Source organism: Kogia breviceps, chromosome 7, assembly GCF_026419965.1.
Source record: "Kogia breviceps isolate mKogBre1 chromosome 7, mKogBre1 haplotype 1, whole genome shotgun sequence".
Classification (NCBI taxonomy): Eukaryota; Metazoa; Chordata; class Mammalia; order Artiodactyla; family Physeteridae; genus Kogia; species Kogia breviceps.
Window position 1 is genome coordinate 121,294,637 of NC_081316.1, and position 25,023 is coordinate 121,319,659.

A 25,023-nucleotide genomic window follows, 5' to 3' on the forward strand; every position below is an offset into this window, starting at 1 on the left:
GCCTGGCCTCAGTACTGGGAAGCTCCGTGCCTGCATTTGAAAGTCAGTGCTTAGATGTCTGGGTCTGGAGCCGAGGTGGGCTTGTCTAGGTAACACCCTCTCTTCTGACTGTGGTGACCTGGTCCTCCCAAGGGCAGTGCTATGGGCAGGGCCTTAGTCCTTATTCCTGCAAGGTTCACCTTCCTTGGGGCTCGTGGATAATCCTCAGGAGGGCTACCTGCTGATTATTCCAATTTACCAGCACGTGCATGGTGCGAAGGGAGGCAGGTTTAGCTGGTGAATTGATTGCAGGGCACGCAGATCGGGCAAAAGGCCGATGGGTAACAGCTGAGGCTGCTGCTGAGCTCTCCTTCCTGTCTGCCGTCCCTAGTCAGCAGCGTCCAGAGCTGCCCTTCGGCTTTCAGCCCTGCTGTCCTATGAGTTTTCTCAACAAGTAAGTGAGACAAGAAAGTGAGACTGTGCCTGCCAGAACCAAGTAATGTGTTCAACTCTAGCATGAAAGCTTTAAAAAGAGGTAAAATCACACAGAACCAAAGTGAAAAGAGGAGGACTTCTGTGGGACAAGTGTGGGGACAGGAGACCCACCTTACACTTTTTCTCATCCCAGCAGGGCCCAGGAACCCAGCTTGTTTCCAAATTAGGGAGCCAAGAGCAGAGCTATGGTGCCCTGACCAAGGGGACATGTGACCCCAGGTGCACGGTCTGGTGAGGTGAGGTCACCCTGGAGGATGTGCACGTGTGACCCCAGTTGGGGGAGTCTGTGGAGGGCAGTTCACCCTGGGACTGTGGACATGTGACCCAGGTGGAGGGGTCTGAGGAGGTGGGGTCACGTGTTGAGAGAGAACGTGTGACTTTAGGTGCAGGGTCTGGGGAGGTGGGGTCACTGTGGTGAGTGTGGATGTGTGACCCCAGCTATAGGGTACGGGCACTGTATGGGTCTCACCACATCTGCATGGGTCAGGATCACATGTATGGGGAGACCCCTATGTGCTCTTTGCCTGCAGTGTGTCTTTACCCCTTTGACATTTCCAACCTCTGCGTTAAGGGTGTTGCCCTGATTAACTGGTGGTTCCTTTTCTTCCCTTAATCTTGTCGCATTCATATGAGGTCATGCATGTTTGAGTGGGGTGCTGCTCTGTGTGCTGCTGAGTGACAATGTTCGGTGGTGTCATATGAATATCATAGCATATCATATGTCTAATCTATGGGGGTCACCACTGCCTGGGTCTCCCTGGACAGAGGTGAGGTGAGCACAGACTAGGCCCCTGTGAGAACGGTCTCCCATGTGCCATGTGAGGGCACCGTGATGGCCCCTAAGGTAGGGGAATGTGTTTGGGTCTCCAACATTTGTGATGAACGGGAGTCGAAATGGACTCTGATTTAAAAAGACATTATTTTATGAATTTAAGTGAAATAAAACACACGTCACATACCCTTTACCATCGTCACCATTTTAAGTGCACGTTTCTGAGGCATCAGATCTATTCACTTTCTCGTGGAGCCATCACCACCACGCCTAGAACTTTTCATCTTGCAAAACCAACATTCCACAACCATGAAAGTCTCACTCCCCATCCCCTCACACTGGCCCTGGCACCGATGTCCCCTTCAGTCCCTGAGTTGTGGACTCCAGGGCCCCCACTGGAGCACAATCCTGCAGTGTTTGCTGACGGGTCATTTTGGAAGAGCTGACTTTCAGTCTGAGGCTCTGCCTGTTTGCATCTGAAGAATCTGCATTTAAGGAGGGGATGTATGAGGAAGGGGCGTAGGAGGGACAAAGGTGTCCGGGATGCAGTTGAGTCAGGACCTGATCAGCTGCCTTTTGTGTCCTCTGGTCGCATCTCTTGGTCTGGGCCTCATCTGCATCATCACTGTCCCCGCTGGCACCCCTGGGTGTTGTTGTCTGAGTGAGATTCCCCTGGTGCCCCTGCTCTCCTCCCCTCCTCCTGCTGGTTGGGGAGCGAACTGCTTGCTGGGTGGTCTCTACTCCTGAGGCAAGAAGGACCCTGTAGCATGGACCTGCAGAGTGTGGGTGTGGTCCCCACAGCATGGTGCCCACATAGGACACAACATCGGGGCGTGACAAGTGCTAGGTTGCCTCATCACTGACAGGGAATGTTGCCAAGATCCTGCTCGGGAGGGCGTGGTGTGGGTGGCCTGGGACCCCAGAGGTCCATTAAACCAATAATGGCCCATTCCTATCCTGGAGCTTGGAGAGTGCATCCCCATGGGCTCCAGATTCACCCCTCATCTCAGCCATATCCCTCTGGCCTGTCTTTGAACTCAGGAAAATGAGCTCTCTTGTCTACAACATAGGCCTGGTCCTGTTGGTATTAGGATTCTTTAATTTAGGCGTCCTGGGATAGCAGCCCTTTTCAGGCCTGAGAAGGAACAGCTCAGGAGTGTACAACAATTTCAGATGAAACTAATATTCTATGACTCTCTCTAACTCCGTGGTTGTTGACTTCTATTAGTCATTATTCTCCTGGTTTTAGCCCTGATGTGGGGATTACAGAGGAGCCAACATTTAAATCTTCATAATCTGTGTATTTGTAGCTTCAGTATCATTACTGACCCATCGATTTTATGGTTTGGGAAGAGTTATTGATTTCATGTATCATGTAAAGGATTCACAATGATGATAGAGCAATTAAGATTACAATAATGGCTGATAAATTGTTCACATTTTCTCTACCTGTGCATCTATTATATGTATATGAGTTAGTTTAGTTGTCAATGTTAGAGAAATAATATAGAGAACTAGTTTCAAAAATCACTATTAATGTGTGATGATGAGAATGTAAATGTTCTTCCATAATCGGTGATGTTATATCTTGAGATCCTAGGTGAAATTGATATGCCTTCGTGATATACAGGATTTTAGCCTCTGATTTAAGTTTGACAAAGCTACATCACTTTTTACTTTTCTCTCATTTATTGAGAAAGACATAATTGTTATGGTGTTGGCTTGAAAGTGGTTGAAAAGGACTTGAGACCTTCCTTATTTTATATTTACATAGGTAGGATCTTGAAACATAGGATATGGTGGAGGGCATTTATGTAACAATTCTAGGTTAGGAGTATCAGTTTCTAGTGCTTAGCCTTCTTGTTTAGATGCAAATGCTTTTCAAAGTATGAAGATTATGATTAGCATTACTGCTGCTATTGAGATGAGTGAGCCAAAAGACACAATATTTCATGTTGTGTGTGCCTCCGAGTAGTGAGACTAAAGTAATGACATTCCTGAGAGGCCAGAAAGTGCTGCGGGAAGTCATATTTACTACTACAAATATACGCGTGAAGTGACTTTTTGCTCATGCTGAGTTCACTGTGTAACCTGAGAATAGTGGGAATCCGTGTAGGAAGCCTCCCGTAATAGTGAAGCCCGCTCCCATGGACATTAGATCATGGAAGTGTGCTGCTACATAGTATGTATCCTGGAGGATAGTGTCCGGGGATGAGTTCACTAAGATGATTCCTGTGAAACCTCCTACTGTAAAAAGAAAAACTAAAGCCTAAAACTCATAATATATTGGAGGTCATATAATATTACCTCCGTGAACAGTTGCTAACCAGGGACTTCCCTGGTGGTGCAGTGGTTAAGAATTTGCCTGCCAATGCAGGGGACACGGGTTCGAGCCATCGTGTGGGAATATTCCACCTGCCGTGGAGCAAAAAGCCCATGTGCCACAACTACTGAGCCTGCCCTCTAGAGCGTGAAAGCCCTGCTCTGCAATAAAGAAAGCCTTTTCAGTGAAAAGGCAATGCACCGCAGCGTAGAGTCGCTACTGCTCACTGCAACCAGAGAAAGCACACTCCTGTAGGGATAGAAGCAATTATGGTAGCTTTTGCAAAGTATGCTCCTGAGTGGACAGCTCTCCCTATGGTAAATATATGATGGGCCCACAAGAGAAATCCTAAAAAGCCAGTGGGCATGACTCATACTATTCCCAAATAGCTGAAAGGCACCTTTTGTCCTAAATAGTGTGTAATGATGTGTGAATTTATAACAAACCCTGGTAGGCCATGAATACAGACTTCAGGGTGACCAAAGAATCAAAATAGGTGTTGGTATAGGATTCGGCCTCCTCCTGCAGGGTCAGAGAAAGTAGTGTTGAGATTTCTATCTCTTAAGAGTATGGCAATTCTGGCTGCTCGGACTGAGAGTGGTAATTATAGTAATATGGCTATAGTTGGTGAAGATTAAACAAATAATGGTGTTTGGTATTGGGGTATGACTGCTGGTTTTGTATGAAAGACTATAGTAATAAAAGCAATAGCACCAAGAATTGAGGAGACACCTGATAAATGTAAGGAGGAAATGGTTATGTCGACAGAGGCTCCTGCGTGGGCCAGGTTGCAGGCTAGAGCTGAATACACGGTCCACTGGTACCAGAACAAGCTTCTACTATTGGTGATATGAGTAGGAGTAAGAACGATGGGGGAAGTAGTCAAAAATTTACATGGTTTACTCGGGGAAATGCTACCTCAGGTGTGCGAGTTATTAGTGGCCCAAGTGAGTTTTCAAACCCTGCAATATAAGGGGTACAACAATAAAGAAAATTATTACAAATGCAGGGACTGTTATGACCACGTTACAGATTTGTGCATCTCCAAGTAGCGCTCCGGGTTAGCATAGCTCAGCCTGGATTAATATTCTTAAGGTGCTGCCTGCTACTCCAGCTCAAGCACCAAATAGTAATTATAAGATGCCGATATCTTTGTGATTTGTTGAAAATAATCAACAGTGTATGAACAGAGGTAAAATGACTGAGCTAGCATTCGACTGTAAATCTGAAGACAGAGATTGAGCCCTCTTTCTCACAAACCCTGTGGTGAATCAACAAATTGAATTGTAATTTCAGAGAAGCAGCTTCAATTCTGCCAGAGATTTTCCTGCCTTTTTTCTTTTTTTCTTTCTCAAATGAAGAAGAAGCAGATTGAAGCCAGTTGACTAGAGGATTTGCCTGTTAACTAAAGTTTCCTGGGGTTAAAACTCATCAGTCTCGTAAAGATTTGGCTTAACTACAATGTTTGCTTTACATTCAATTGATGTAGGATGAAGTCTTTCAATCCTTATTTTTAGAAATTAAGTAAATTTTACTTGTTTTGGGTTATGAAAGCTCTTGGTCTGAACTAACCTAAATTCCTAGTCCAGCACGGATGGAATGGGTGTTATGTGGAGTAATTGTCTGGGTTTTATGATTAGTAATGATAGGAAGGTTATTTCTTTGAATGTTCAATGTGCTTTGTTTTTGTGTTGTTTCATGAAGGGAATACAGTTAGTGATGTGGAGTATGTTAGCTGCAAGTAGAAATATATGCTGAGCACTGCTGTGATGGCTATTAATGTTGGTAGAATGATGTTGTCATTTTCGTTATCTCTTGGATAAGTATTCATTTGGGTAAAAACCCTGATAGTGATGGACTATGTCCTAATGATACTATAATGGTGAGGAAAAGGATTGTGATGGGAGGTGTTTTACCTCATGTGTGTGATAATGACACTCTTGTAGTCCATGCTCTGGGCATAAATAATAAGAAGAGAGTACTGTTATGATATAAATTAGTATGTTTAGGATTGTTATAATCGGAATATACTTTATAACGGCTGTTATTCATCCTATATGGGCAATTGATGAGGAGGGTTTAATTTTTTCCAGGTGAGTCTGACTAAATCTCCCTCAGCCTCCAGCTATGATTTATAATATCACTATGATTAATAGTATATTTAGGTTGATGGATGGTGACATGTGGTATAAAAGTGACAGGGGTGCACTTTTGTCATATTAATAGCATCAGGCCTGCTGTTCATGGGACGCCTTGTGTGACGTGAGGCACTCAGAAGTGAAATGGGGAAAGTCCTACTTTTGTGACAAGGGCGATTGTCATGAGGGTGGATGCTGCTGGATGAAAGATTTTTGTTATTCATTGTGTTCCATGACCAGAGTATATTAGATTAATGATACTAGCCATTATAAGTAGTATTGGTGTGGTGGATTGTTTTAGGAAATATTTGTTGGATGCTTCTGTAGCTTATGGGTTTGTGTTTTTTATTAGAATGGGGATACCATTAACCAGTGTGAGCTTCGTATACAATTATATTTCCTGTGATAATGGTCAGTAGAATGATAGTAAAAACAATGAGAGTTTATTAGTACAGGAAGGATCTACGACAACATGTTGGGGGTATGGGCCTGAAGCTTACCTAGTGAACCTTAGTATATAGCATGTGCTGTAATGTGGTAACATGGAGAATATAAAATTCTTAGGAAGAATTCAATTCCAGGAATAAGAGCATTGAAACCTCTATAATTTACTCTATCACAGTAACTCTTTTGTCAGACATATTTCTTAAGTTTGTGGTGGGTTGCCTGGTATGATGACAGGTGGTGAAAACTCTCATATACATCGGGCTAATGTTAGTAGAAAAAAATTTTTATACGAGATGTAGACGTTGATCATATCAAAATTGTGGGTAGGATGCTCAAATTCATAGAAAGGAGATTGTTAGATGTGTTTTAATGATGACTTGGGGTGCATATAATTCTGGCACCTAGGGATTGTCGAATGCTCCTACAAATGGATTGTTGTGGAAATGTTTATTATAAGGAAATTGACATATTGTCTAGCAAGGAAGAGGTGAATGGGCCTGCTACATCTTCTACATTGAAGTCATATACAGGTTTTGATTCTACTTCTGTTGAATCAAGTGAGGCTTCATTGAATTTCTGCTACTGCGGAGATAATAAAATTCTGAGTAGGGGTCAGAAGAAAATAGTCATAGGTGTTCCTGTGTAATAATTACTGTTGAAAGTGTAAATGATCCATTTATCAGTAAGACTGAGAATAGAATAACTGCTACATTACTTCATATGAGATTGTCTATGCTACTGTCCCTAGAGCTCCAGTGAGTGAGTATGGTGAATGTGAAGCTCATCCAGAACTGAGGATGGAATAAATGGCTAGGTGTGATATGGCTAATATAAAGAGTATGCCTACATTTATATTAATTAGTGGCTAAGATATGGGAAGAGGAATTCATGTTGTGAGAGCCAGGGTTAAGGCTAGCATTGGGGCAATAATATATAAATTGATGCTGTTGATGGACATAGTGGGTCTTTAATAAGTAATTTGAATGCCTCAGCAATGGGTTGTAATAATCCATGTGGGCAGATGATTTTTGGCCCTTTCTGGATTTGTATATAGCTTAGGATTTTCCATTTAGTTAATATGAGGAATGCTATGGTGAATTAAATTGGGTAACTTGTGAAAGAGTGTTGATTATAAACATATTCTTAGGAAGAGGACTTGAACCAGTGCAGATAAAAGTTTCAGTTTTACATAATTACCGGGCTCTGCCACCGTAACAAACCCTGCTCTACAGTAGGGTATGTATAAATTAATTGAATGTAGATTATGTCATCATTTAGTTTGAAGACATTGTGTAAAGTAAGCCGTATTGCTCTTGTCCTTTCATACTGGAAGAAATCTGCAATAGACAGAAACCAAGCAGGATGGCTCCAGTCTGAACTCAGATCATGTGAGACTTTAATCATTGAACAAAGAGACAATTAATAGCAGTTATACCATTGAAATGTCGTGATCCAGCATCAAGGTCAAAAACCATATTGCCGATATGAACTCTAGAATACAATTACACTCTTATCCCTAGTAAAACTTGTTCCATTGATCAGTGTTTGAGAAGAACAGGTGATAAAGAATTTTGACTAGCTGGTCTAAATTGTAATCACTCAGAGGTGATTTTATTCTCTAAAAATGAATGGCACACGGGCTCAAGGTGCACCAGCTTCAGTAGTTGTGGCACGCAGGCTCAGTAGTTGTGGCCCACTGGGTTAGTTGCTCCGTTGCACGTGGGATCTTCCCAGACTAGGGATCGAACCCGTGTCCCCTGAATTGGCAGGCGCAGTCTTAACCACTGCATCACCAGGGAAGTCCCAGAATCGCCGTCTCCCTTTTAATACACCTTAAGCCCAAAGAATCCATGGAAGATTGTTACAGATAATAAGAGAATAAAATATTGTAAGGACTATAACAGAAGCATATAGTACACTGTTCATATAGACACATCCCAAGCAGTTACAAAGTATATTATAAAGGAGGCTGCAGTTTGCAAAGAACAACATAAATTATACCCACAAACTCCCAATATTTCCTGAATCGTTGCAATCTGAAACCCTATTGTAGGAAGCAGAACATTCCAGGAGACATTCTACAAATGAAGGCCTCTAAACCCTGTGGGTGGATAAGGAATTCTGGAAGGAAGGTATCCTCACTCAAGGAGAGCATGATCCTATACTTTTGTCACATCACATCCCTGTACAATTCCCATTGATCTCGGTCCAGGCATTCCCAGTCCTCTTGAGAGAAATCTATGGGCACATCCTGGGATGTCAGCAGTCCCTGAAATTAAAAGTACACATGACATTTGGCCACGGAAAGAGTTCATAATGTGACGCAAGAAGAAAAGAGCAAATTAAGAGAACTGGTTTTAATTTAGAAGAGTGTCTTCAATCATCCACTAATATATATATATACATATATATTTTTTTTCACAAAGTAACTTTCTCTATTTCTAACTACAAAGAAGAGTATGTCATGTGATCCGTAAAACTAGTATAGAGACTATAGTCATCTGGAAAAGAAATGATAAAATGGTGGTTTCAACACGGACATATGCATTTTTGAGTGTTTTATTTATATCAAACTGGATAAAATGTGCGTATTTCTCAGACAGAAAAGACATGTCGAGGTAGAAATGTATCTTTCAACTATTCATGGGTCCACAAGTACACTGGAGAGAGTGTAAAATTGCAGATTCTGATACCGTAGGGCCGGTGGGCCTGAGTTCTATTTTTTTAACGAGCTCAGTTTTAACTAGTGATGCCACAGTCTCTGATTCATTAACGACAATTGTGAATAGCAGAGACATAATAAGGAAAGGTAAACATTCATAGTTAACTTCTAACTTCAAGTGTGTTATGGATTTCCCACGTTTAATAGGATAGTAAGCACAGCAGCAACCACCATTTGTGAACATTCACTGTAGACCGTGTGTATCTTTCTGACTTTTTGTGTAGGATTGCAGGAAAAAGGCCTGCGCTGTGGCCACAGTGGGCGGGGCCCTCAGGCCAGGCCGCCCCTCCAGGCCCCCCGACGGGGCCCTGAGCTCCTGGCGGCTCCTCCCCCGGCGCCCCGCTCCCTCCCAGGAGGCCTCAGGCAGAGCGGCCCCACCCGCAGCGCCCAGAACGGAGCCCGCGTTTCCTCAGAGCTGGAGCTCCCGGCTCGGGGTCTCTTCCCTCCGCCGTCACGGAGCTGCCCCGGAGCCCAAGGGGAGGGCGGCCTCACTGACGCTGCCGGCTGCGGAGGGGCCCCGGCGGCCGAAGCCGCGACAGTCGTGGGGACGGCGGGCCGGGTAAGTGGGTCTGGTGCCCGGGCGGCCGCGCAAGAGCAGCTTCTGAGGGGAAGGGTTTCGCGGCCACCCGCCGCTGCTGTGCAGAACGAGCGGCCTGGGGTCTGGTCCCGGGGAACTTCGGCGCCTCCTCCCGGCCCTGCCCTCGGCCTGGCTCGCGGGGCCCAGGGGACGTGGGGAGAGGGCGGCTGAACGTCCTGAGGGGACACGGGGCGAGGGAGGCGCAGGGTCCGGCCGCAGCGTCAGCGACCCTCCTCCCGACGGCGGGGATAGCGGCCGAAAGTTCCTCCCGAGGCTTCCAGGCCTCTTGTTCAGCCAAGGCCCTGTGCGCCCCATCCTCCCTGAGCTAAAGCACCCGGGGGGCGGGAGGGGACAGGGCGGGGGGCTGGCGCAGGTGATGGGGGACGGGAAAAGGTGATTGTCAGCTAAGGAGAACCTGCTCTCCCAAGGTGAGCAATGCAGGGCTTTCCTTTGTATGCGAAGATGCTGGAGTCAGGCTCACGAATTCCTTCCTTTGATATGCACCTCAGCTCTCTGGGGCCTGCATCCTGTATTTGCATATCCTGAGTTCCTCAGGGCCTGCCCGCTCACATTGGAGAGGATGACTGTGGCATCTTTTGTTTACTGAGGTGGCAAGAAATATTCCATTTCTCACAGGCTTGAGGGGCAGACAGTGAAGAAGCGTCGGAGAGTCTCACTTGGCATGTACTTTGGTTTACATATAGATAATAGTTATACTTACTTAACTGTGCTAATAGAGAGAGGCTCTGGAGTACAATCAACTTGTACTACTGCCCTCTATGTATTAATTTCATCAATATCATAAGATAAATGCCTGTAGAATTGACTTAATCCAGTTAAATAGCATAATGATTTTTAAAGGAAACATAATAGAAATATAACAACAAAACCTTTACCACTACAGGCTGGGTCTGGAACAAGGTAAATAAATGTTCCATTGTTAAAATATTGAAAGAGTATTCAATAGAAATATCAAGAAAAATGACAAATAATAAGGGCAGCAGAATGTTGAAATGTTCTATCTTTATCATTAAAGTGGCAGAAAATCATTTATGAGCAGGCACTGGGGCAGAAGATGCCTGATTTTATATCTTTGTCATAGTTGTGCAGTTGTTTCAACAAGTAACTTAAAGACACAATGGAAAAGCCAGGAGGTTTGTGCCTGAGATCATGTTGATGTGAAACCCGGGATGGCCGCCTTGTGCCAGGTGTGTTAAGTTTACCTCGCAGGTAGACCTCAGAGCTCCTGAGAAACAAGGTCTGGAATTTTCCTGCTGGGTGCCCCTTAGGTTCTGTGACTTGATTGATTGTGAGTCATGTTGGGAGAAAGACCTGATCACAGGAAGAGGGTGGGAATAGAGTGATTTGAGGAGCAGCTGACAACATTCATCACAGCTCATTGCCTGAATGAATTTTAAAGAAACAGGAAAACAAATGATTCTTATGGAATCAGAGAATGTGAGGGCTGGACAATCCCAGGAAATGAGGAACACCCATCCCGTTTTCCAGATGAGAAAACAGAGGCCCAGCAAGTTGAATCCCTCAGCCAAGTTGCACCCGTCTTTCCTCCCCACTACATGGTTTGTGTAAGCAGGACTCTTCCTGTCTTGATCACTGCTGAACCCCGAAAAGGGCCACGCATCTAGTAGCTGCTCCAAAATTTTTGATTGACTGTATGAACAATGCTATTTCTTTCTTTCTCACTCTTATTCAGGATTGTGCCAAGAACTCCCCAGGTTGCAATGTAATTCGATAAATGTCAATATGAATTGAGTTTTGTTGTGATGAGGACTTAGGCTTTAAGGTAACAGACTTGGTTCAGATCCTGGTTCTGCCACTCAATAGCTGTTTGGCTTCGGGAAAATTACCAAACCTCTCTGAGATTATTTCCTCCTTTGTAAAAGTGGGGATAAAACTATCTGAGCCAGCAGAGCACCTGCATGAGACATGTGCACTAAATGTTGGTCTTTCTCACTCTCCCACGCCATCTCTCTGTTCTTCCCAGAGAAGTTGTACAGAAGGATATAGTACTTTAAAAAAATATTTATTTATTTATTTATTTATTTTTGGCTGCGTTGGGTCTTCTTTGCTATGCATGGGCTTTCTCTAGTTGCAGCAAGCAGGGGTTACTTTTTGTTGCAGTGCGTGGGCTTCTCATTGCAGTGGCTTCTCTTGCTGTGCTTGTGGTGGAGCATCGGCTCTAGGCGTGCGGGCTTCAGTAGTTGTGGCCTGAAGGCTCAGTAGTTGTGGCACATGGGCTTAGCTACTCCGCGGCATGTGAGATCTTCCCTGACCAGGGCTCGAACCCATGTCCCCTGCCTTAGCATGCAGATTATTAACCACTGCGCCACCAGGGAAGTCAGATACAGTACTTTATAAAGAGGGGTTTTAATTTAATTCGGATAGTGTACATTTTTCTCGTAGAAAAGATTATTCCACTATAGAGACATTAGCACGCAATACCACTACAAATGCAGTATTCTATGGGTTAGATATTATCAGTAAATTTTATAAGGAATTGGACAAATGCCAAAACACTAGCAACTGTTGAGTAAGAGGATTCAAATCTGGGGTGCCCCCACCCCAATTTCAAGAGCAGCATGTGATTTTCAAATCCATGTTTCATCTGGTCTTTGTTTCTCATCCATCCTCTGGGTTTGCCTTTGTCAAGAAGGCTCAGATCCTCTGCTTTCACAGCCTCGCGGCTGGCTGTGCCCCAGCTCCCGTCCTGGAACCTCTGCATGCCTGGCTGTGCCTGCTCTCCCTGTGCATCACCAGCTTTGCCTGGGAGCTGCTGCGTCCTGCACTGCTTGCTGTACCCCAGAGTACCTAGACCCTTCTGGTACATGAAGTACACCCTCATACCATGTGTGGGATCAAAGTGAAGTTCCCAACTTTGGAAGTTGCAGGCTTGAGGGGCACACAGTGATTTAAAGTCGGGTCACCTGACTTAAAGGGGGGGGGTTGATTGTTTTAAAGCCAGGGCAGCTGACTTAAAGTCTGCGTCCCTCAGCTGCAGGACGAGACCAATTTTGGCAGTGCACGGGTTCGCTCCAAGCCAGCACTGCTGTTCAGGAAGAGCTCCAGTAGCGCCTTAGTGCAGGGGGACTTGGTCCGTTGTCTTCCCTTGCCCTCAGAGGGGGGCCACCTGCTCTTCTGGAGGAGAATCAGGGAGGGGGAAGTGCAGAGTCCCGGCTGGAGTTGCGGCACCCCTTGTCTGATGGCAGGGAAAGGGGGGAGGGGCTTTGTGGTGTCCTGGGGCTGGACTCACCAGGTCGACTCAGCCTCTCAATCTCCTAACCTCCCCCTACACACTCCACAAGAGTTTCCAATAATATGTAATTGCGCTTTAGATTCTCGGTCTTCAAACTCATACCCAGGCTCCCGGGTCCCTTGATTCAGCCAATTCCTCTGTGCTCTCTCTTCTATTAGATACAGTCCCAGAGGGAGGGGCCGGGGGATGGGACTGGAGGGACCCCGGCAGCACTGGCCTCAGCCGAGTGCATAGATCCGGGGCCTGTGCTCTCACACATGTGCGAGGACCCTTAAGGCGGAATGGAGGGGGCCAGTTAGAGGCAGTCCTTGCTGCCTCAAGTGAGTATGGATCACCGTCGGGTGGGGAACCCGCTGAGACCTGAGAAGTACTGTTAGGAAGATGTGTTCCTTCCCCGGCTTCAAGGACGTGGGTGGGCTTCATGACTCCAGTTCCCCTCCAGGCCTCCAGGTCCGGCTGCAACCCAGCGCCCTTGCAGACCTGCCTTCCTGTCCCAGAACGTGCCAGGCTCCAGGAAGAATCCAGACTGCAGAGATGGTGCCTGAGCGCTCCAGCTTAAGAAGTGCTGTCCCTGGGGACCCAACAGTGGAGGCAGGAAGGGTGAAAGGAGTAGCGGGGTGGGGTAGAGAGGGGTGGCTGCTCTGGGAGACGTTGAGAGAGAAATATCGCCCCTACACCCCCTGCAACTGACCCACTGATGCCATAGGATCTCAGGGCCCTTTAGTCAGAGATGCCTCTGCTTCTTTACTCCTATGTTCAAAACTATGCAAAACCAACTCTTCATCCTCTTGCTGCCTTGCCAGGACTTTTACAGCCCTGTTATTTTGAAGCACTCATTCCCTAAACTGCAGTTTGGAGCTGCCCCAGCTACTTAAAAGTGTTCTCCTTAAACTGAGACTAAATCCTACTCTTTTGGAAAAACGACCTTCACTTCAGAGAAGATCGTCTTTTCTGCCCATTCCCTCCTTCTACTGCCCTCTTAAAAACCCCTGTGCTTAAAGAGCTTGGTGATTTATTTTTTGCTTGATGTCAAAAAGAAACCTTCCCCATGCACCCCAAAAATCTTTCCTGGAAAATAGGTATTTCAAAACCATGACAGTGTTTTGCAGTTAGTATACACTGGGTAGACTGCCTAGCAATCCCTCCAAGTGGCAGAGGTGAGCAACACCTTTACTTATTTGATTGGATGCCCTTCAAATTGAGGAAGGTCCCATTCTTATGGGACCTGAGCCCTGGATGGCTGTGGCTGTGATTAGATAATTACTGGTGATTTTATTTCCCTTACTGAGCTGCTGCTTCTAGGTTACATTCATTTTGTTACCTGTCCATTTTTAAAGAAAGACTGACGACAAAGTCACTGTCATAGGTCAGGAGCCTGAGCTCAGGGTTGGTCAAAGGTACTCACAGGGAGAAAGGTGGATAAAAATAGGTGGGTAAATGAGGAGGGTTGGCAAGTACAGCCAGGACACCCGTGTTCACCGTGCGTACTAATAAAGGCCCGAATCTCCTCATTTATCTCCCGTGGGAAGTTCTGATGGTTCACAGGATCAAACTCAAATCATATTTAAACTAGGGCATATTCCTGAGCATAAAAGGAAGTATCCATCCTTAGCAGGAGTCGCTGCAGAGGAATAAAGACGTAGAGAACGGACTTGAGGACACAGGGAGGGGGAAGGGTAAGCTGGAATGAAGTGAGAGAGTGGCATGGACATATATACACTAGCAAAGGTGAAGTGGATAGCTAGTGGAAAGCAGCTGCCTATAGCACAGGGGGATCAGCTCGGTGCTTTGTGACCACCTAGAGGGGTGGGATAGGGAGGGTGGGAGGGAGACACAAGAGGGCGGGGATATGGCGATATATGTATACGAATAGCTGATTCACTTTGTTATACAGCAGAAGCTAACACAACATGGTAAAGCAATTGTACTCCAATAAGGATGTTAACAACAACAACAACAAAACCCCCAAAACTAAGTCAATCACGCCAACGGAGACATTGTATATGCTTACAGTTCAAGAAATCCACAAGAGAATCCTTTATTCCGTATCCAATGAATGGTCCATTCGAAAAGAAAAAAAAACACTTTCTAAAATGTTGCTTTTCCATTTATTGTTCAGAACATTTTTATACCTCTTCATTTCTTACTGTTCAAAGCCAAGTCACCTGAGTTACAGGGAAGCAGCTGATTGATTTAAAGTTGGGTCATGTGATTTAAAAACCAGTGGCAGTTGATTGATTTAAATCCCAGTCATATGACATGAGGAGAGGGTGCTAAAAACTGTTTTTTCATCTCTGGCTCAGAAGATCATATTTACCTTGGTTTTTCTTATGATTTAGAAAACTTGAGCTGTCTCTCCTTGGAATCGTCAGGAGAAAAATATAGTATTTCAGGTTCATTCTTGAAATCAACTTCTCACTGTTAAGGTGTATTGACTAAAAGATCTTCCTTCTTCAAGAGATTCCATACCTCTGTAGGACACTTCAATTGTAATTGGAGAAAAAAGAAGAATGAAATCAGGCCAGCAGCTGCAGGAGGCCAAGGCAGCCCCCAGGACTAGGGAAGGGGGAGGAGGAAGGGCTGAGAGTTGCCATTAGAGCAGACAACCTCCAGAGGGCGCTGAAGCACCGGCACAGCCCACCTGCCACTTCCAGTTCGGCACTCCAGGGGCAGATTTGGGCTTGGAGATGGGGTTGCTGTAACCCCAAGGAGCTGAGCAGAGAGGAGGAGTTGATTAATAGTCTCCTCTGACCCTCTGGCCAAAATTGCCTGGCTTCACAGGGGGGACAAAGTTTCGCTTTCAGCAACTGATGGGGCACTTCCAGGCTGCTCGGGTTGGCAGTGGCCCGACAGCCTGACAGGCTGACTGCGGTGTGACCGCCCTTTGTTTCTCCAGAATGTGTACATCAGGAAGTGCACGGTTGTGGGAGCCTATTCACCGCCACCCCCCCGCAAGGGGGATGGCACTTTCCCTGGCTGTACCCTATGATCACCAGGTACTTGAAATGAATGTAAGAGTTTTGACTTCAAGGAAAAGCTCACATAACTGCTTCTGCCTCATCATGTGTGGGATTTACTCTAATGGAAGGACATTATAAAGCACAGGTAGAAAACTCACCCGTTGGTCTCCTTGTAGGAGTTTATTTTGCATGAATCCCTCCTACATGAGTAGATAGCAGAGGTTTATTTTTGTTCCCGTGTGTGTGTAGTTGTGGCAGAAGTTGTAGGTATGGTGATTTGAAGCCCTCAAAGAAATATTCTCAGAACTCTCAAGACTTCTCTTGATTGGAACCGAAAGAGACCTGGAAAAGGAGGAAAAGAAAAGGAGGAGGGAGAACGAATGGCTGTTTCTCAGTAAATTCACCTTCCTGGTTGATTGTTCTGTCTTCTTGTTTCTTTTCACTTCTATGTATGTCTAATGGAATAATGCAGAAAGGCTGATTTTATGCTTTAAAAGATTTTACATCACAAAGAAACTAGAAGTGGCTAACAGAACTTATTCAAATCAATTTGACATGGAGACTTTGATATTAAATTTGTATACTAAAATGGGTTAATCCAAATTTTCTCTTTCTTTTAGAGTGAATATTTGTAAAATATTTTTGTAGATAATAATTTACCCTAGATATACAAAATTGTGAGAATGGGTACCATTTTTCACCGCTTAAATGATTTCTTTTCTTTCTTTTATTTTTTATTTATTTTTATTTATTTATTATTATTTTTTTGCGGTACATGGGCCTCTCACCATTGTGGCCTCTCCCGTTGCGGAGCACAGGCTCCAGACGCGCAGGTTCAGCGGCCATGGCTCATGGGCCCAGCCGCTCCGCAGCACGTGGGATCCTCCCGGACCGGGATACGAACCCATGTCCTCTGCATGAGCAGGTGGATGCTCAACCACTGCGCCACCAGGGAAGCCCATGATTTCTTTTAAATAAATAGATTATACACTTCAAATGCCAATGTTGTGTCTTACATGTTGTTTTTTAATTCCTTGATTTTCAAAACTTGTGTTTATTTAATTGATTTCTATCTAATAATCTGTCTCCCTTTTATTGTTCCTTACTTTATATTTTATTGATCTATAGTTAATATACATTATTATATTAGTTTCAGAGGTACAACATAGCGATTCATAAAAGTTTAGGTTCTTCTCCACTTATACTTACTATAAAAGAGTGGCTATATTCCCCATGCTATACAGTACATCACTGTAGATGATTGATTATATACCTAGTGATTATACCTCCAAATCTGCTACCACTCTTTTGCTCCTCCACCCTATCTCTCCCTGCTGGTAACCACTAGTCTGTTCTTTAACCTGTGAGGCTGTTTTTTCTTGTTCTTGTTGTTGTATTCAATTTTTTAGATGCCATGCTTGTTTTCTCTGTGGCCTATTTTACTAAGCATAATAGCCTCCAAATCCATCCATGTTCTTGCAAATGGCAAAATTTCATTTTTTGCTGAAGTCATCATAAAAAATCTGTTTTATCCCCTAACCTAGTGATGAACACTTAGTTTGACTGAAGTCATCATAAAAAATCTGTTTTATCCCCTAACCTAGTGATGAACACTTAGTTTGACTCTATCTCTTGGCTATGGCAAACAACACTGTTACGAATATTGATGTGCAGTTATTTTTTTGAAATAGTGTTTTTGTTTTCTTCTGATATACCCAAGAGTGAAATTGTTGGATATTATGGTAGTTCTCTTTTTAGTTTTTTGTGGAACCTCCATTCTGCTTTCCACAGTAGCTGCACTACTTCACCTCCACATCAAGAGTGTACATGTGTTTCCCTTTCTCCACATCCTCACTAACCTTTGTTATTTGTGATCTTTTTGATGACAGCCATTCTGACAAGACTGAGGTGATATATCTCAGTTTTGATTTGCATTTTACTGCCAATTAGCTATGTTTAGCATCTTTGTGAGTTCTGTCTGTCTATCTGTATTTTTTCCTTGGAAAAATGTCTATTTAGGTCTTCTCATTTTTTAAAAAAGATTTTGGGTATTTTTTTGATATTGAGTTGTATGTGCCATTTCTGTAGTTTAGATATGAACTCTTGCTTGGTCATCTTTTTGATGTTCACGTCTTATCATGTGCAAATATTGTCACTACTTCAGCAGCTTGTCTTTTCATTTTGTCTTTGGTTTCCTTTGCTATTCAAAATCTTTTAAGTTTAGTGAAGTCCCACTTGTTTATTTTTGCTTTTGTTTCATTTGCCTTAGTAGACTGAACCTAAAACTGTTGCTATCATTTATGTTCAAGAATGTTCTATATTTTCCTCTAGGGGTTTTATGGTTTCTGGTCCTACGTTTAGGTCTTTATTCAGTTTTGCATTTATTTTATATATGGTGTGCTAAAATAATCTAATTTTATTCTTTTCCATGTAGCTGACCAGTTTTCCCAGTACCCCTTATTGAAAAGACGTGTTTTCTCCATATTTCCTGCTTCATCATAAATCAATTAAATAGAAGTGTGTGGGCTTATTTCTGGGATATCTATTCTATTCCGGTGATCTTTGTGTCTGTTTTTGCTCCGGTACGATTCTCTTTGATTACTGTCGCTTTGCAGTCTAATCTGAAGTCAAGGTGTGTGATGCCTCCAGCTCTGTTCTTTCTCAAGATTGTTTGGCTATTTGGGGTCTTTGTGTTTCTATACAAATTTTCAAATTACTTTTTCAAGTTCTGTGAAAATGCTTTGGTATTCTGATAGGGATTGCATTAAATCTGTAGGTTGTCTTTGGTAGTAAGTTTATTTTCACAGTATTAATTCTGCCATCCACACACATGCTATAGTCTCCCCATCTTTTTCTGTTGCCTTCAACTTCTTTCACCAACGGCTGATAGATTTCTGAGTACATGTCTTTTACTGCTTAGGTGTGTTTGTTCCTAGGTATCTTATTCTTTTTGGTGTGATTGCATATGGTATTGTTTTCTTAATTTTTTTCTTTCTGACAGCTTTGAGTTTTGTTTTCTTCTTCTTTTTCTAATTCCTTCAGGTGTAATGTTAGGTTGTTTATTTGATGTTTTTCTTGTTTCCTAACAATAAGCTTGTATCACTATAACTTCTCCCTGTGAACTGCGTTGGCTGTGTCCCATAGATTTTGGATCATTGTGTGTTCATTTTCATCTGTCTTGGGTATTTTTAGAATCCCTCTTTAATTTTTTCAGTGTTCCTTTCTTCTCCTTTTATTCTCTTCATCTGTGATGTGAGGACTATCTTTAATGTTATGTTTGGATTTCTTTCAGTTTTTTTAAATGTGTGTGTGTGTGTGTGTGTGTGTGTGCGTGCGCGTGTGTGTGATTATTGAAGTTGCTGAGCTCTTAATTTCACGTGGACACTAACAACCCTGCACTGTTACTCTGCTCCACCACAGTTACTGAATTGGACCTTATATTTTACATCTACTTGTCTTGTGTGTCCCTTACCTTCTTATTGTGAATATAGATGATTTTATTAGTATTTTCTTTCATCCTTCCTATTAGCTGTGTTCATGGTTGATTTACTACCTGTGTTGAATATTTGCCTTATCCAATGAGGTTTTTCCTTTAGTAAGTTTCCTTTCCTAATTTTTATGTTTCAGTCGTGGCCTTTTCTTTTTCACTTAGAAAAGCCCCTTTCAGATTTCTCATCCCGCTGGTTTGACGATGCTGAGCTCTTTTAGTTTTGTTTCTCTGTAAAACTTGAGATCTCACCACCAAATCTGAAGGAGAGCCTTGCTGGGTAGAGTATTTTTGGTTATAGGCTTTTCCCTTTCACGACTTTAAATATACCATGCCACTCCCTTCTGGCATGCAGAGGTTATCCTGAAAAGTCAGCTGATAACTTGATGCAAGTTCCCATGTTTGTAACTTGTTGCTTTTCCTTTGCTCCTTTTACTAGTGTCTTTTTCTCTTTATTTTGTTGCCAGATTAATGACAATGAGTCTTGGTGTGGTCCTCCTTGGCTTGATCCTGTTTGGGCCTTACTGTGTTTACTGGACTTGGATGTCTGTTTTCTTTCCCAGGTTATGGAACTTTTCAGCTCTTATGTCTTCAGGTATGTTCTACATTGCTTTCTCGTACCTTTTTGCTTCTGGGACCAGTATGATGCAAATATTAGTACACTTGATGTTGTGTCACACGTCTGTTCAACTTTCCTCATTGCATTTTAATCTATTGTTTTCCCGTTCATCCTCAGTGACCGCCCGTGCTCTGTCCTTCCGTTTTCGGATGCATTCCTCTGTATCATTTAGTCTACAGTAGTTTCCTTTTAGTGTATTTTTCATTTCAGTTACTGTATTCCTAATCTCTGTTTTGTTGTTCTTTAATGGTCTAACTCTTTCTAAAAACATTCTAACTTCTTGCTCTGGATGTCCATTCTTCTGAGTTTTTTGATCATCTTTACAGTCATTACCTTGAACTCTTTGTTGAGGAGATTGGCTCTCTCCACTTCACTTAGATCTTCTTCTGAGTTCTTATCTTGTTCCTTCATTTGGATCGTGTTTCTGTATCACCTCATTTTTCTTAACTTGCTGTTTTTATTGCTCTGTATGTAGTAAGTTCATTTCGTTTCCTGACCTTGGAGAAGTGGCTTTTTGTAGGAGAGGTCTTATGTGTCCCAGCAACCCACTGTCCCCTGGTCACTAGAACTATATGTTCTAGGTGTACCCCCTATGTGGGCTGCTTGGGCTCTTCTGTTGTGGTGGGCTGACTACTGTGGATGGTCTGGTAGGCTTGGCTGCCCCCAGAGTGCTTGTTTGCCAGACCCTGCCTTGTGTGGAGGCTGTCTGTGCTACTTGCTGAGGCTAAATCGTGAGGCAGCTCGCTGAAAAACTCTGGGAGACACCAAATCTAGTGCTGGTTCACTTCTGGGTAGAATTGCAGTGCAGGTGGTATCAGGGCTAGTGCCCAGTCCCTGGTCCTGGGGCTATGCTGGCGACTGGGAGGAAGACCCAGGTCCCGAGTTCTGGCTGCAGGCCCCAGGAGTCGCAGAGTTGGTGTTGGATCACTGTCCCTGACACAGCTCTCTGCAGGGTCTGGGCTGTCCCTAGTCTTGTGTTGGCATTCTGACGGGCAGGGTCAGGACCCAGCTGAGCCCGTGGTTGCTTCTGGCCTGCAAGGGAGTGTTCTGGTCACACAGGCTGCTGGGCTGTGGTATTCCTGGGGCCGGTGTGTACCTGTTGGTGTACGAGGCCGATCCCACTGCTGGAGCAGGTTTGCGGTTGTGTAGGTCAAAGCTCCATCCAGTCCCTGGGCAGTAATCACCTGCCGACAGTGAGGCTGATTCCAAGGCCAGAGGAGGCTCACTGGTCAGAGGGGTCAGGGACTCTGGGGCTGGCGCCTGTCCACTGAGGTCTGGAGGCTGGTCCTTGGGCTTTTGGTGGCTGGGCCCATGTCCAGGGGCAGCTGTGCACTGAGGGTCTGAAGGCATCGTGTTCGCTGGTGGATGTGGCTATGCGCCTGCTCAGTTAGTTGCTTGGCCTGCAGCCCCCTAGTGCTTGTGTGTATAGTGTGGTGGAAATGGGTAAGGCTAGGTCCTGAGGCTAAATAGATAGAGGGAGGATTCTGAAATTTTGCTTGCTGGTGCCAGTGGCCGCGAGGTAGAATGAGCTCCCCCAGATGGCTGCTGCCAGTGTCCATGTCCCTGAGGCTGTGCTGTAAATGCCTCTTGCGTCTCTGGGAGACTCTCTAAGATCAGGGGGTAGGTGTAACGCAGGATCCTTGCAAATGACTGCTTCTGTTCTGATTCTCGGATCACGTGGGATTTTGTGAGCATCTTCTAAGAGTGGAATCTCTATTTCCCACAACCCTCTGGCTCTCTGGAAAATAAGCACTACTGGTGTTCAAAGCCCAACTTTCTAGGAACTCTTCTTCCCAGCACAGGATCCCTGGGCTTGGGAGCCTGATGTTGGGTTCATACCCCTTGCTCTCTGGGAGCCCCTCAGAAATTGTAATTATTCTCCCATGTGTGGGCCACCCCCAGGTGGTGTGGGTCTTGATGCTATTGAGATGTTGCCCCGTCCTTCCTGCCTTGCCGAGGGGCCTCTTATGTCTTTAGCTGTAAAACATCTTTCATGGTGAGTCCCGCTCTTTTCTTCAGTTGCTGCTCTGTAAACAATTGTGACTTTGGTGTGCGTCTGAGAGGCATCCAGCTCTGAGTTTCTGAATGCTACCATCTTGGACAGTCTCTCCACTTCATTCTTAAATCATATTATTTAATTTTTCTTAGTATCTTGTTTGATTCGTGACAGTTTGAAATTTATTATCACTCATGTTTACTTCGCCTGTTTTAAAAAATGGAATAGTGCATTCATTCAGTTTGAAATGAAGGTAGTGACCTGTGAATTTCCATACCTCAAAACTCAAGGATAGGACAAAAGCCTTTTCTACCTGTGTTACCCTCAAACTGTGCACCCCAGCCCAGCCTGGGGATTAACCTCTTGTACCCATGCTCACCTTCTGCTTTTGGACCGTAAACCATCACTGCATCTGTATGTGTGTTGACAACGTGAACTCTAGTCTTTCCAGTTTTTGTGTTTTGTTTTTTTGGTTTAGGGAATGGTCCTACTATGAATGTACATTTACTGGTCTGCTGAAGTTCATATATAAACCTGTCAAACACACATTACCAGAATTGGAATTGCTTGTATATACACTTTGCTAAATTTTAGAGACAATGCTAGAACAGAAGTAAATTGTATTTCAGGTCCCACAATATTCTCACACCATGAAAACCCTTCCCTTTTTCATATATCTGTGTGTAGTTTATCTTTATACCCATACTATATTTCCCAGAGATGGGTAAGTGTTATGTTTCTTGCCAGCACATTTACCGTATTGTTCAAAGTGAGGTGTTTACTGGTTTTAGCATGATCATATTTCCATGAACTCGCAAATACAAGATCTTCTCTCACACTGTCTTTTACTTCCTGCTGTTTTATATTGCCCTCCTAATTCTCAGTCCTGGTCTTTCTTTATGTTCTTCATCAACCTGGATAGGTTATACTATTTTCTCCTCTATTCAAGACCAACAGAATAGAATAGAACACCTAGAAATAAACCCTGATATATGGCCAAATGATTTTTGACAAGTTGCCAGACTTTTCAAAGTAAAAAGGATAGTATTTTCAACAAATGGTGCTGAGAAGTCTTGTTGTCAACGTGCAAAATAAGGAAGATGGACCCCTTACCTAACATCATATGCAAAAAATAATGAAAACGTATCAAGAAACTAAATATAAGACCTAATAAACTAAACAGTCTTAGAAGAAGACACAAGACAAGAGCTTCATGACATTGGATTTGGCAGTGTCTTCCTCAGTATGAAATGAAGGAACAACAAATGTACAGCTAACAAAAAATAAACAATTTGCAGTACATAATTAAAAAATAATGTGTATGAAAGAAATGTAAACAGAATAAAATGGCAACCCACAGATGGGAGAAAATATTTGAAAGCCATCTATCTGACAAGAGATTTCTCTTCAGAATATACCAAGAACTTCTACAACTCAACAAAAAGCAAACACCCTGATTCAAAAATGGATAAAAGACTTGAATAGATGGTTCTTCAAAAAGATGTACAAACGACTAAGCACTTGAATAGATGCTCCATATCACTAAATGCGTGTTTATATATTTGTGTGCATGCATACACACACAAGCACACACACACACATACACAAGCAGAAAACAAGTATTGGTGAGGAAGTGAGGGAGTAGGAAGCATTGTGATGTGTCAGAGGGAATGTAGAATGATACAGCTGCTTTGCAAAAGAGTATGGCAGTTTTTCAGATATTGAAAAATAGAATTACTCCATGATCCAGGAATCTTACTCTGAGGTATACCCAAAGGAACTGAAATCAGGGTCTTAAATATTTGTACTCTAGTGTTTAGAGCAGTAATAATCAGAGTAACTAAAATATGAGAGCAACCTACGTGTTCATTCACTGGTTCCTGGATAAGCAAAGTGTGGTATACTCATAGAATACAATATTATTCAGTGTGAAGAAGGAAAAGATCTAGGAATGTGCTACAACATGGATGAATCTTGAGGACATTTAGCTTCCAAAAATGCCACTTTTGTGACTTTTAGTGAGTCATAACAATACAACTACTTATTTCAATTATATGGGGTACTTAGTGTAGTCAAAACCATAGATCTGGGAGGGTAATGATGCTTTTCATGTGTTTATGGAACAAAAAGGAAAGTTAGGTTTAAAAGATATAGAGTTACAGTTTTAAAACGTAGAAAAGAATTAGAAAGATAAATGGCGATGTTGATCGCCCGATAATATGAATGTATTTAATATTACTGAACGCTGCACTTTATAATAATTAACATGTTATATTTTATGTTATTTGATTTTACCAACATACAAAATTGGGAAAGAATGTAATACGAGGGAAGGGAGTGGACCTGGGATACAGCAGACAGTAATCAGATGGGCGAGACACTGCATACGTTGAAGGAGAAGAGCTGAGAGTCTTCATTACTCTGAGGGTGTATTAAATAGATATGTGTGGGTGTACTGCTATCCCCCGTGGGTTATCTTAAGGAGTCTTTAATAAAGTCCATAAGGCTTGCTGAGGCTTTTTTAAAAACTGGATAACCTAGGAGATAATTAAAGGGTGGTACTTAAGTCTATGTCTAGGTTGACAGATTTTGCAGGGAACACGAACCCGAGAACAGTGGAAGTCCTGAGAGTGTAAGTACATGGAAATTAGAAAAAAAATAAAGGGAATTAGGAAAACTTTGGACTTGGAAGGTCATGTATTAATGAGTCAGACCTGAGGTCTCTAAGGAGTTATATACACAGTTGCTATTTGGATTACTTGTTGATAAAGACCAGTGGAAAAACTAGAGTCGTTTCCAAGTGTAGGTAAGATATACTGAGAGGATGGAGGTGGAAAGTAGGGAGGCCCAGAGAAAAGTGGGAAGGTCATATTGGGCTACGGTGGTGGTAATATCCAGCAGAACAGATGCTAGGGGAGAGTATGGATTCATCTTTCTTCTTTCGATTCCCCACCTCATCCTTAATAATTCTTTGGGACTGTTTCATTGCTCTGTGACGCAGGTACAGAATTCGCGTGAGGAGACTACACCCTCAGTGTCCAGCTGTCTGAGGCCTCAGTGTGCTTCAAGTGATGGAGAACTCTTTCTTCTTTATGAGAAGAGTTAGTACCTCGTAGCTAAACTTAGGCTGGAGCTTATGCAATATTGATTCCGTTTTATATATACTGTTGGCATAGAGGTTCCTCCTCCTCTTTTCTTGACCATTCTGAAATGAATCTATATTTCTCAATATTT